The sequence below is a fragment of the Malaya genurostris genome, chromosome 3 (assembly GCF_030247185.1).
Source record: "Malaya genurostris strain Urasoe2022 chromosome 3, Malgen_1.1, whole genome shotgun sequence".
Taxonomy (NCBI): domain Eukaryota; kingdom Metazoa; phylum Arthropoda; class Insecta; order Diptera; family Culicidae; genus Malaya; species Malaya genurostris.
In genome coordinates this window covers 40,364,796-40,378,621 of record NC_080572.1, presented here as the reverse complement: position 1 = coordinate 40,378,621, position 13,826 = coordinate 40,364,796, and the positions used below count along the sequence as shown (strand labels likewise).

The following is a 13,826-nucleotide window of genomic DNA, read 5'->3' as shown; positions in this document are numbered from 1 at the left end:
AAAATATAGAAAAAACAATACTTTCATTCATTTTGTTGTTTAGTTTACTAATTGTGTGTTAGATTTTATAATAAGTTTCCAACTTTACATTTACAACTCAGAATCGTGGTTTTATAGAAAACTATTCTTAATCCTGCTTGACATATCTACACAGTAAGTACAAAATTTTAATTTTGAGTCTTGCTAGATCCACATAAAATCAGAGTCTCTGAAAAATAAGAGTCACGCGAAGGGAAATATCTCAAACTCGTGTCCCGGCGGTTAAACTCTTTGCGGAACAACTAGAGTAACAAAGACTGCATAAAAAAGACTGTCCAAATGAGAAAATTACTTGATGTCCCAGAACAGGTAAACGGACAAGTTATTGTGAGAGAATTGATCCAAAAATCTCAAACTCTCGAACTCTCCTGCAATAAACTTGGTAAACCGTAAAACGATTGCATTACTGATTGTTTATTTCCGTTGCAATTTAAGCTTAAACCTTAAATACGTCGATAAACATCAGCTGGATGATTTTTGATTAATAATTTGAGGTCTCTGAAAATATTTCCATCTTGATAATGTATGAAAAAATATTGGATCCACCTAAAAGTGACATGATGCACCGTTCGCTACGGACCGGAAAATGACGACTTTTCAAATAAATTAACTTGTGTTTTTTTTATTTATTTCGTGATTGATCAGGAGCTTTCACTAATGTTTCAAATAATGATTAAACATGTGTGGAAAATGTATACACTAAGAAAAAAAAACTTTTTCCTTACATCTTGAAAACATCAATTTTCTCCAGAAGGGCTTATCTTAATATTTTTATTTTCTGATATGTTGTCACTTACAACTGATCAAGTTTATTGCATTATGAGTAAAGATGGGCGAATAACAATCAAAAAAGTGTTTATTTTGTTTTTCACAAAAATATTAATTTTTGGAAAATGCTGTGCATTTTTTGAGTTTTTCGACTTTATGAAAGAACACACACAAGTACAAAATAAAATTTGGTTGAATACCACCGCTTTACTAATAATAGTGTATTTTTATTATTTTAAAGTGTCTTATTAAACTATACAAAATGAAAAATTACGAAAAAAATGACACTGAGCAAACATGCATAAAGTAGTTTTCGTGGTTCAAATTTGGAAATTTATTATATGGACTACAAGAAAGTTCCGGACAACAGAAAAAATGCGTGTGGTGGTATCAAATAGGTGCTCTTTATTATGAGTTTAGGTGACACCATCACTGGTTCCATATACATATTACACTAGCTGCGCTTGGAGAGAGCATTTCATGAAAATCGAAGGCAATATGAAGATCTTCATGGCATAGTATTTTTGCTTCATGACAATGCAAGACTCCATGTTTCGAAAGTTGTGAAAGCTTTTTTTGTAATCGCTGCAATGAAAAGTTCTACCCCAGCCGCCATGTTTTATCAGATATTGTGCCATACGGTTGCCATTTGCTGCAATCCATGGCGCATAGCTTGTCAGGTCAGTTTAAAAACTACGACACCACCAAAAATTGGATCGATTCACTCGTCGAATCTGAGGAAAAGGAATTTTTCAAGCATGGTATCCGAGACTTACCAGAAATTGGTACATAACGATGGACTATACTTTGAAAAACGGTACTGCAATGATCTCACTAAATCTCACTAAAAATCATGAAACTTAGCAAAAAAACACGCTACTAATTTATTTCCATCGCCTATAAATAGATTTCTATAACGACATTTATATAGGTGTTTTATGTTATGTATGTTAAAAAATATTCTGATTTTATTTATCATATAGCCGTTTATTTAAATGTTAATCGCACCGACTTCATTTACAAAAGTATAGCCCTTGTCGTTGTGATTTTTACTGTCGACCCCGCAAAAAAAATGAAAATAACCTTTAAGGTGCAGAGAGGTGTAGGATCGCATAATGGTTTTTGAAAAGTAGAGAAAAAATGCTATAGAATCAAATACTATAGAAAAAATTAAATTTATTTTTTGGATTTCTGCCGCTTTGGCATCACTGTGCGGCGTCGTGGCAGGAGGCCGAAAGCATCATAATTATGTTTTACACGTAATACACAAAAATGAGTACTCATATTCAGTAGAATTGGAGCAATCCTAAAAAAGAAAAAAATAGTGAAAAATAGTGAAAAATAGGGCTTAAAAAAGAGTTAAGAGTTAATTTGACTTCTACCTCAGAATAGTAATATTTTGTTTCACGTACAAATGCTTGTACTTTTTGTCAAAATACATTATTGGAATACTAAATAAAGTCAAAACGTTTACTTTTTATTAAAAAGTGATGGCCCAGCACACGAGCCAGCTCTCATACAGTCCGTGTGCTGTACCTTTTCAAAAATACGTACACGAAGTCTGAAGCACACGCTCGTGTGCCGTGTTGCTACTAAATCGAGAGTCGTATGTTTCGCGATGCTGGCTCATCTGCTGGCTCATTAGCTGTGCTAGCTCACGAGCTGTGCTAGCTATCATGTGCTAGCTCACGAGCTGAGTTGAGTGTCCATTTTTTTTAATGATACATATAATATAATTTTTAACCACACAGTGTCCGCTCTTGTATTGTCTCTTGTCAGTAGCTGGACTACATAAATAGCACACGCTCATGAGTCTGGTTTGAAAAGCACAGCACACGAGTTTAATAGGCACACACTGCAGGTATAGAGCAGCTCGTGTGCTGAGCTCGGACATCACTGGTGTGTGGTGTCTAGCGATCGAAACTATGTTCTTGTTTACGTCGCAGCAAAGAGTAAAGTCTTGGCATTGCATTCGAAGAAAGATTCATAATATCGACTATGAAAATTAAAGCAATTTCGGGGAGGATAACTACATAACATATTATTTGCTCATGAAAAGTCAATGCAGGAATTAACTAAACGAAACCGGGGTAAAACTAGGGATATCGTAATATCGATCGATTAATCTAGTAATCGACTAATAACTTAAATAATCGAGTAATATTTCATCGATTGGTTTGAGAGTTATACTCGATTGTTGTATTAATCGAATAATTTGAAAAATCCGATAGTAATAATCGAATAATCGATAAATAGCCCATATAATCGATTAAAATTTAATCGAATAGTTCCTTCTCATATTAAGGATCAAGACTCTTTGCAAGCGTATGAGTAATGTCAACAATGTGTGCGTAAAAAGAAATTCCGGCGATTCTTTTCCTGATTTTAATCAATAAATCCTCCATATGGTTGAAAAATAAACCAATCAGCTCATTCCGCTTAAAATTGCAATTCAAGAAAAGCGAAAATCTTAGTCTAAAACTCTTCCGTTTTCCATAAAACTGTTCGAGAAAAATGATTGCAGTTTCAGCTTACTTCCACTGACACATTTGATTAGCAACAAACACATTCCCATATCGATTTCCTCTTGCAGAGATTATTGCGATATAAAGATTTACGTACCTTCTATGAGTAACCCCGTAAAATAGGAACCTTTAACTCAACAACGAAAGACAATGGATTTGGAATGTTATCGTAAAACTGTTTATTTTTCCGGAAACTGTTTTTGTAATCGAAATTATTTAGTTTTGTTTATTTTGTGTAGCGCAATGTAATACAAATGAATTGAAGCAGTGTTGCTAACTTTTTTTTTTATTAAAGAATTAAAATCTACATTTATAAAATGTAAGCAATTTTCAATCAAACGTTGGTGAACAATTGATCAAAACTGATATTTCATCCAAAATGTCAGGCTTAACATTCATTTGAGAATAAATTATTGTTAAAAAGACTGTTTCAAACTCAATCGTGCAAGCCAATTAAATAAACTCGTTGCAATGCATATATGAATACATAGATCTATGACATACGTACCAAATAAAATGTACGTAACACAAACTAACAACACAAGTTAACATGCTTTACTCTTGATCCTGAAAAATAACTGCAACCACCCTGAAAAGAGTAATATTGAGAATATATGTTACTCACGATATTGACCTACCTAAATATTGATGTTTTTTGTGTATGTATCCGACTCTGAGTAACTATTTTGAAGTGTCTAACCCAAATTGTTGGTTATCTTGTTCTGTCAAATCGATTTATTCTACTGTAACTATTGAAATGAGCATTATTGTGACACAATATATATTTTTTATTTATGATAATTAAGTTTGTGTTTTGCTTTTCTCATAAAAAAACGTGCTTAATCCACCTAGCAGTGAGGTGATACCTTTTTTTATCAATCCGCATGTGTTTTTTGCATAAATATTCTTCGGTGTTTCAGTTTTCATGACATTATTTTAATGACCGTCGTTTTAAGCTGCAATTTGACATTTTAATCACTCATTACTCTATCTAAAAGTGGGGCAATCGATTAAACATTCCATGATATGTCGAAGTAAGTTCCACTTTAGAGTTTACAGTAATTTAAGGTACTTCCAGAGCCGGTATTCAGGAACCAGCATAACCCAAACCGATTCGTATGGCCATATGACGAATAAATTGCAATAGTTTTGAGTCCAACTTTCAAGCTTTTCGGGATTATCATCTTCTATATCGGTTTGAATTTTAAAAATTCATCCTCCTGTAATTCCAGAATCAAAAGTCAGCATTGGATAAAATTAATTAATTTTGTGTGGGACTATAAGTTTATTTTAATTTGAATTTTTGTTTCTGAAATTCGATTTGGCTTTATTTGAGAAAACGATTGAGCTTTGAGAAACGATTCGATACTGGAGCCGGAATTCGAAAATCAGTAGTTTACATTTGTTCCAAAATGTTTAAAAATCAGTCAAATCTTTGAGAAATCGTAGTACGAGTTAAATTGTTGGGTGCCTTCCGAATCGAAAACTGAATACCACTAAAACTGAAATACGTTTATTTGATTGTCGACTATTCTTATCAGCAAATCTTAGATGATTCTTAGATTTCATTTGAATCTTAGATCGGTTCAGCCATCTACGAGGAAAATGAGTTACACAATTTTAATTTCGATTTACATACCATCCTGTAGTTCCGGAACCAGAAGTCAGATCCAAACATAATTCAAGAACCTTGTTTAGGAGCATACGAATTTTCATATGAATCTGAGTTTGCAGAAAACGGTTGAGTCATCTTCGAAAAAAAGGTAAAAAATTGAGTGAAATTATTTGTCACATACGCATTTGCTGATCTCGACGAACTGATTCGAATGGTATATTGGTGTTATGTTCTTCCAGCATTTATTGCTGTAAGCAGTTTAAATCAATATAATTATGAAATTGTTCTGAATTCGGAAGTACTGCCATCTTTCCAATATGTCATATTCGAACGATTATGTTGCCAAAAACGAACCGTGCTAAAATCGGTCCGAGGCAAAGTGTCATGAAAAAGGATGCTGTACACAGTCTTTTTGGTACTTAGAAAAAATTTTATGTAACAGTATAAGAAATCGTGTTTTACGTTGGTCCCAAGCCTTTCTTTGCCATACAGCGCTCAGAACTTCTACTGCTGGCATATGGGGGAAAAGTCACTTACACAAAAATTTCGATATCTCCTTTAAAAATGGACGGATTTTAACAATATATGGCTTGTTGGATAGCTATTACCGTGCGGAATCTAGGTCTGAAAACATATTCTGTTTTCAAGGTCAATTGTGACAGATTCTGTCAAAAAACTGAAAATTTTGACATAAAACTTCGTATAACTCAAAAAGTAAACATCCCATCTCAAAACCATTCAACAGCGTTTTGGGTGACGGGGAGACCTTTCATTTGCGACTAGTTTGATCAAAATCGGTCCAGCCATCTCTGAGATCTCGACCTCTTTGTTGACAACACACACACACGCACACACACACACACACACACACACACACACACACACACACACACACACACACACGCGCGGACATTTGCGCAGTTCGTCGAGCTGAAGCGATTGGTATATGGTATATGGGCCTCGGAAAATTTTTCGAAAGTTTGAGCGAATTCTATACCTATTTTTATATATATAAAAAAAGGTAAAACACTAACTTTTCAATCGAAGCCACAATAAACTTTCTTGATTCAAGATTCAATGAAAAGTTTTTTGAACAATCCCTAAGTAATATTTATAAAAATATGAGTAAAATTATAAAGGCATCATCACACCACTATTAGAAAGGTTTTTTTTTGCTCACGAAAATGATCCCACTCTACAATGTTCTTATAGTAAATGGACTTCGAATCGAAAATAATGCTTTAAACTAAACGATTGAGTTTTAATCGATTAACTCGATCAATTGTTTGATTGTTAGTAAAGGATTTTTCAAATTATTCGATTAGTTCAATAATCGAATATAAGCCTTTTTTTACAAATATAAAAAATAAGCCCAAACTTTAGAAAAAATTCCCGGAGGGCCGGGTGTCATATACCAATCAATTCAGCTCGACGAACTGAGCAAATGTCCGTGTATGTATGTGTGTGGGTCTGTATGTGTGTTGTCAACAAAGAGGTCGAGATCTCAGAGATGGCTACACCGATTTTGATCAAACTTGTCGCAAATGAAAGGTCTCCCCGTAACCCTCAACGCTATTGAATGGTTTTGAGATCGGATGTTTACTTTTTGAGTTAAACGAAGTTTTATGTCAAAATTTTCTGTTTTATAACAGTATCTGTCACACTTGACCTTGAAAACAAAATATGTTTCCAGACTTAGATTTCGCACGATAATAGATATCCAACGAGCCATAGATTGTTAAAATCCGTCCATTTTCAACTTTTCTTTTCCACAAACTCAGACTCATATGAAAAGTATGGTCCCAAACAAGGTTCATGAATTATGTATGGATCCGACTTCTGGTTCCGGAGCTATAGGATGATATGTGAAACGAAATGAAAATTGTGTTACCCATTTTTCTCGTAGATGGCTGAACCGATCCAAGATTTAGATGCTCTTCAGTCAAATCCAACTTCCGGTTGAAGAAATACAGGGTGATTAGTATAAAAATGTCTATTTCATATAAATTAATCAGGTTTATAGGGTTTGCAGATTTCAATAGTCGATAACAAAATAAACTTATTTCAGTTTTAGTGATATTCAGTTTTTGATTTGGATTTAATTCGCACTACGATTTCTCAAAGATGTCTACACTGATTTTCAAACAATAATCAACAAATGTAAACTATAAAGCTACTCAGGTGAATTTATCTGACTTCGGCTACACCGATTTTCGAATTCCTTTTCTAGTATCGAATCGTTTCTCAAAGCTCAATCGTACTCACAAAAAAGCCAAATCGACAAAAACAAAATTAATTAATTATATCCAATTTTGACTGCCGGTTCTGGAATTACAGGATGATGAATTTTAAAAACTCAAACCGATATAGGAGTTGACAATCCCGAAAAGCTTTAAATTTGGACTCAAAACTATTGCAATTTATTCGTCATATAGCCATACGAGTCGGCTCTGTAAGTCCAAAGTCAAAGTCTTGGCATTACATTCCTTTGGTGGTGTTGGGATCGTTGTGATAGAAAGTCTTTTTAGCAAACACGCAGCATTCATATGTGTATAATCTCGCTAAAAGATTTAAGCTAACCTCACTTTACCGCGAATTCCCAACAATCGTAATTATAACTGCACTTATTTTATTGCAATCGAAAAGTTGTGATACTAATACGTCTAAATATCTTCAAATTTATTTAAATAATCTCGTAATTTAATTATCCACAAATAATCGCACGAGCACTTCACATGTCTACCATTTACGTTTGACATTTCAGATTTGCCTTCAACGGAAGTATTCATCATAACAGGTTGTGTCGAGAGGGGATCTCCGATGGTTGTATTACTTCGCAACAGGTGGAATTTGGCCTTTCTGTTTCAACAGACTTCGCAGCCGATTCTTAGTGTACAGAATCATTGCATGGCTAGTACTATCGATCCTACTTACACTAAGAATCCTTCCAGGTCGGGGCCCGAACATACGACAACTGTCTTGTAAGACCAGCGTCCTATGCATTGAACCGCCAACCCGGCTCTGGAAGTACCTAAAATAAGCGTAAACTCTAAAGTGGAACTTACTTACGATTATCACACGTTTAGATTCAAATTCGATCCAATTTACAGTTTAGACATTACAGAGTAATGAAGAGTGATTGAAATCTCAAATTGCCGCTTAAAACGATGGTCATTAGAATAATGTCATGATAACTAGAACAACGAAGAATATTCATGCAAAAAACACATGCGGATTGATAAAAAAGGTATCATCTCACTGATAGGTGGATTAAGCACGTTCTTACTCTCACACTAAAAGTAAAACTAAAACCATGAATGTTTAAAAAAGTTACTATTGGGCGAGAACACGGTCAATAATATTGATAAATACGCATTTCAAAGTACAAGACCAGGTTCTGTCACTGACTTTTCAAAATTCGTCGAAGAATGTGTAGAACTTAATCGTGAATATCACGAGTAGTACTAAATGCAACAGTATAATTCCTTCTTCAATTTATGATGAAATTACCGAGAATGTGATATTACCATTCATTATTCAAAAATTAAGTTTTGTCAAACTTTTAGAAACAATGAGGAAAACTTATAACGTGCACTGGATTTTAATCGATTTTGAAACTGGATTTAGTTCTTTGATTTATGTTCGGGTTTCGAAACCAGAATTTTAGTTCAGGATTTCAGCTTCAGACTTCGTCAAATTCAGGATATGAATTTTAGTTGTGGATTCTGGAATTAAATGTTAAAACTGGACTCCGAACCTGAAATTTAAAACTGACTTATGGACCATAATTTAAATCCTGAATTCAGTTTCAGAATTCATTTTTGAAACTCAAAACCTGCATGCCGGAACTAAATTCGGAACATGGATTCTTGAGTTGGATTTTGGAACAAAATCCAGTTCTTTTATAAGGGTTCGGAATTTAAGCGTAGAATTCAGCTTTAGAAATAAATTAGGAACCTGGATCCTGAAAATGAGTTCAGTTTCATAATTCTAGAACTTGGTGTATGACCAGGAGTCTTGATCTGGATTAAAAATCTGAATCTTTAGCCTGTCTCAGGTTTCGAATTTAGTTCGTGAATCCCGCTCTAGAATTTAGTCCTTGCCTGGAGTTTTGGTTCTGGTGTAGCTAAATAAATTGTGGCAAAATAGATTCAACGCATGTAAACATTGGACAAATTGTGCATATCGATTATTTCTAGATCCAAGGATTGCTTTTATCGTATCAAGAACGTTCACTGGCAACTCTTCAACAATTGAATCAGTGCCATCAAAGAGAAATGGAAATCATCGCAACAACAAAAACCTGGCATGGCTCATTTAACATAGAATCGACACCAGTGCGAGAGCGAATTTCTCTCGATGACATTTCTGAGAATTAAAGGTTAACACGCTGCTGTGGGGATCCTCTCTGAAGCAACAAACGGTCGCTTATTCTCGTTTCGCGATCCGATTCTATACAGGCAGTTGACAATTGCGATAGAATCATTTTACTATTGCCGCTTATTCTAACTATATGCGTATAACCTTTGTATAAGTTGTGTCTATGAAAATGTTTGTGAATGCTCCACACAAGGGTTTTGAAATATTGCAACCTAGTATGAAAATCATCAAGTTGAATCATCGATTCGATTTTCTGCGATAATTGTCAACTTGCGATTCTCTCTTGAGAAATTCCACACAGCAACGATCATTATCAGACTGTAAATTTTTTTAAGGGCGTGAAATACTCAGAGTATGAAGTGGAGCGAAGAAATGTAGCAAAATTCTCTCACGGTTCATGCATTGAGAGACTCGAGTTCTTGTAGCATCTTCTACCGGATTGAAAATGTTGTATACAATATAGATAGCAATATAGCAGCTTCTGTCCAATTTTCGGCAATCACCAACACTGTCTAGAACCATTTAAATATTCACAAAGTATTATGGGAAGTTTGCCCAAAGACTGCATTTATTCCGTGTTATTCAATTGTTTGGTAGAATATGTTTGTCATCAATAAGTCGCACTTCAAAATAGATGTACCGTTGCAATTCTGGACGCAAAGCAGTAAAATATTTACAACATTCACAACATCTACTAATATGAACGATTATCAATATTCGGAAGTGTGAAAGAAGCATGTCGGTTTTATTCGTACTCATGCTCTTTAGTTATGTGACATTACCCAACCGCTCTTTTTCGGATGGAAAAATACATGTGAAGCTACTTACGAAAACTAATTGGTTGTATGCAACAGTCAGTTGTTTCAGCTTCCTATATATATATATATATATATATATATATATATATATATATATATATATATATATATATATATATATATATATATATATATATATATATATATATATATATATATATATATATATATATATATATATATATTTATATATATATATATATATATATATATATATATATATATATATATATATATATATATATATATATATATATATATATATATATATATATATATATATATATATATATATATAATAACATAAACTATGAAATTACATTCTTTTGTCCACAATAGACACAAGAAAACACACACAAAGTAAAAATTTTCTCCATTACCCAACGGAAAGACAGGCTAAAAATATGACTGGTGAAATGAAAATAATGAATTACGAAAACGGACAACACAAGTTCTCAGAGACAGGTATTACTTTTCAACCTTCTCCAATCCGGAGAAATCGTTCTGCCAACTGAACTACTGTTGATGTGATGGAACACAAATCAAATCACGGTAGAAAATATCTTGGAATATGATCTGACTGTGCACGACCGGTATGGTTCAAATTCTAGTCTCACCCCTGTAATCTAATACTGCACATAGACACTTATAAAGTCTTCTATTTTTCTTACGCAATGCTATGTTTGCTCGGTTAGATCTTGAATTAATATTTTATTGTAACCTTGAAGAATTGGGATGAAAACTAGTTTCTTCGCCTTTTCTCTCTATTTTACATTTTAAACTTAAGTTAACTGCCAAAAATGTTAAATCGATTGATACATGATTTTTTAATATGTTTGCTGTGTGCTGTAGAAAAATATATCCATAATTGGACATTCGACCAAAAAAAAAACTGAACGAAAAAGTTTCGATCAATTTGTATGGGACCTAAGGGTAATATCCTGGGTTAGTCACACACTTCTGAGGCAAATACGACGTAAGGAAATATATATGTTAAGAATCAGTTCAATACGCAATGCATGTCAAGCCATCGAAAATTATTTGACGACTCCGAAAGCACTGTTTAACAAGGCAAACTCGATGTACATTTTTCCCGCATTCAGTGAAACATGAGTAACATCGATATTGGTTCGATTTTACAAACATATAAAAATCCGAGGAACGGCAGCAGTGTGTAAGCATTTTCGGTGATGTTGATTCATCGAAAATTGGTTAAATTTGTCCACGAAACTTCGGATCGTACTCGAAAAGGCTCATTGAACTGACTTTTTTTGTGCTGCTAATGAAGTGCCAAATGTGTCGAAGCAATTGTATGATCAACCTGGAGCGATTGTCGTTGTTGTTTGTCAACCAATTTAAGTTGGCCGCGAAAGTTGTGAGTTTTCTTCCTCTTGATTGTTGTTCCAAATCGGATGTTTGTCATCCATCAGCCAGGTGTTCGGTGTGCGGTAAGCCAACCAACAAACGAACAAACGTTTCATGGAAGTGGTCGACAACGCCGTTGTTGGGCAAGGTCAGCATGAAATGGTTAGCAGGTAATCGTTCGGATTTTACGAGTAGGTAGGCAGAACTGGAAAAAGGGTCGAATCGTCGGAGATGTTATTTACTTTTCACTTAGGCGCGAGTCACCACCACCAGACTGGTGGTGGATTGGATCAGCTGTCAGTCAGGTTGTGCTTAGTCTCTGGTCAGCAACGGAGAAGAAAGAAACAACACGAAAGTAACCTGCGGATGGCGTAATCACAGCAATGTTACGGCAGCTGACTCTCGGCTCTAGTCAAAGCAACTTGTTTTCTAATGGAAATCCCAGTGGAAGAGGCTTGGCAAACGGAGGGAGGTAGACTTCGAATATAAAAAAAAACAGTGGTGCCTAAACAAAATACGTCTGCTTGGATGAGGTTCATCTTTCGAGACTTGATTAAACGAGTTGCTTGAAAATGCGCGAATGTTTTTATGTTTAAATCGTTTAAAAGTGCTGGAATCGTTTTATGGTTTTCGTTGGTTTGCCTTCTGTTTTAGGTTCCATTTATATGCATAATTCGAACTATAACCAATTTTGTAACAAAATTCGTTGGTGATATATTGCGTGAAAATCATTAAACACCCTCTCCAATCTCTACTAAACATTTGCGATACAGTTATTTATCCTTGTTTGAATTGTTTGGGCTCAGTCTGACTATGTCAAGTGGTTTTACTAAAACAAATCTCCTAGGCTTGATTCCCAAGTTGCAAATTATTTTTCTGTGACCAGTTACCAACAGAGAGTTTGGTTTTGTTTTGGTTTGTCACTATCAGATCGTCGAATCAATACATTTAAAAATACGTTCACCACCACCAGATCGATACTCAATGACTTTTTACGAGAAACCAGATCACGGCATGGGGAAAGTATTACAAAGCGCCCCTACTGGCCATACGTCCCCTACCTTTTTTAAGCATTCAAGACTCTTTCAAACAAAAGTTTTATCACACATCACACCAGATACTATCTATATTATTTCTATATTATTTATTAGTTTTACTTACAACAATAAGAATATTTTTTTAGTCAACATAACAATTTATAATGACTACTTGAAAAAATTCCTACGCATCAATTCGAGTAAATAAATCTACATATTTTAGATAATTGGTGATTGAAACTTCAATTAGTAATTACCCATGCCTTATTTCCTTGTTTCCCGAACCTTTCCCTGCTTTCCTCTAAGAGATACGAAAGTTTCGTATACATAAATTTACGGCTTCCATATGAATTCTGCCGCTAAATGAATGCGCTGGCATTCATTAAAATCACTAACACAAAACAAGATTTAGTATCGAATCGACTTGCACTCTATGCGGCCGGATACTACCGTAAAGAAGGTTGCTAACACATCGATCAAAAAGCCCAGAAAAACACGGAAAACATCATCTCTTGTGCAAGAATCTTTTTAATTTATCAACATAATCAGATCCGAATGCAATTCAATCATTCCAGCACTTTTCCAAATGTTTGGCCTCAAAATTGGCTTCAATTGCGGCGATGACTCTCTCATTCTTGTCAAATATTTTTTCCTATAGTATCTTTTTGAGATCAGCAAAGGACAATTAGTCGCTGGGTACTAGGCTCTTGAGAATATGGTGCGTGAGGAAACAGATTGGAGCTCAATTCATTAAATTCCTTCTTCATATAAAGCCGTTTTTCAGTTGTCGTACATCAAACTCATCAATAACCTAAGGCAATAATCACTTTCGATGGATCTTTCCTTTTCAAGATAGTCGATGTTAATTATACCTCGAGCATCTAAAAACTGCCGCCATGATTTTCCAGCTACCTGTTGTGTTTTTGGACGGCTTTCTCCATCTGAATGATGATATGACTCCGAAGAAAAACGGTAGATCCATGTTTCGTCCACTGCTTCATACCTACGCAAGAAATCTTTTTTATTGCGACTAAACAGTACCGAACAGCTCTCTGGATCCCTGATGCATTGACCAGATTTTTGCGTAATATCGTAAAAGCACTTCCAGTTGATGTGTTAACCGTCTCAGTACATCTAATATCTCACACATTGAGTTTGCGTTGACGATTATCAAAACATGCTTATTTTTTTGCTGATGACTGCTTTATTTAAACTGGATTAAAATCAGCATACCATAAATCTTTGTTTTAATGGATCCGAGAGTGGGTAGACGGTTGGA

The 13,826-nt window shown here is 34.5% G+C and overlaps 2 protein-coding genes across 6 annotated transcripts in view; one reads left to right on the top strand and one right to left on the bottom strand.

Annotated features, from left to right (window-relative positions):
* LOC131435629 (D-beta-hydroxybutyrate dehydrogenase, mitochondrial) overlaps positions 1–13,826 on the bottom strand; it is a 205,926-nt gene that overhangs the window by 106,240 nt on the left and 85,860 nt on the right. The gene's annotated exons all lie outside the window — the stretch shown is intronic.
* Positions 1–13,826, top strand: part of LOC131435631 (elongation of very long chain fatty acids protein 7) — a 93,425-nt gene that overhangs the window by 29,919 nt on the left and 49,680 nt on the right. The window lies entirely within an intron of this gene.